This window comes from Citrus clementina, unplaced genomic scaffold (genome assembly GCF_000493195.1).
Source record: "Citrus clementina cultivar Clemenules unplaced genomic scaffold, Citrus_clementina_v1.0 scaffold_5, whole genome shotgun sequence".
Classification (NCBI taxonomy): Eukaryota; Viridiplantae; Streptophyta; class Magnoliopsida; order Sapindales; family Rutaceae; genus Citrus; species Citrus x clementina.
Genome location: NW_006262201.1, coordinates 21100612 through 21100865, shown reverse-complemented (window position 1 = coordinate 21100865; position 254 = coordinate 21100612).

Here is a 254-nt window from a genome sequence, read left to right as displayed (position 1 = left end):
TGGTTTGCTGTTATTGCAGGAATTCTTTACTTGAGGATCTTCCTGCTACTGAAGATCTTTACAACTCATTTGGCTTTGATCCTGAATCTCAACATAACTTGACTGGTGATAATCTTGCGGCCGACATGACTTTAGATTCAAAGAGTCATTCCGGAGACACACATGCCAGAGGATGCTCAAAATATCTCAAAACACATGCCTTTTCCCCATCAGTGGGTTGGGAGTATGAAGATGATGTAGCTTCACCATTTAGC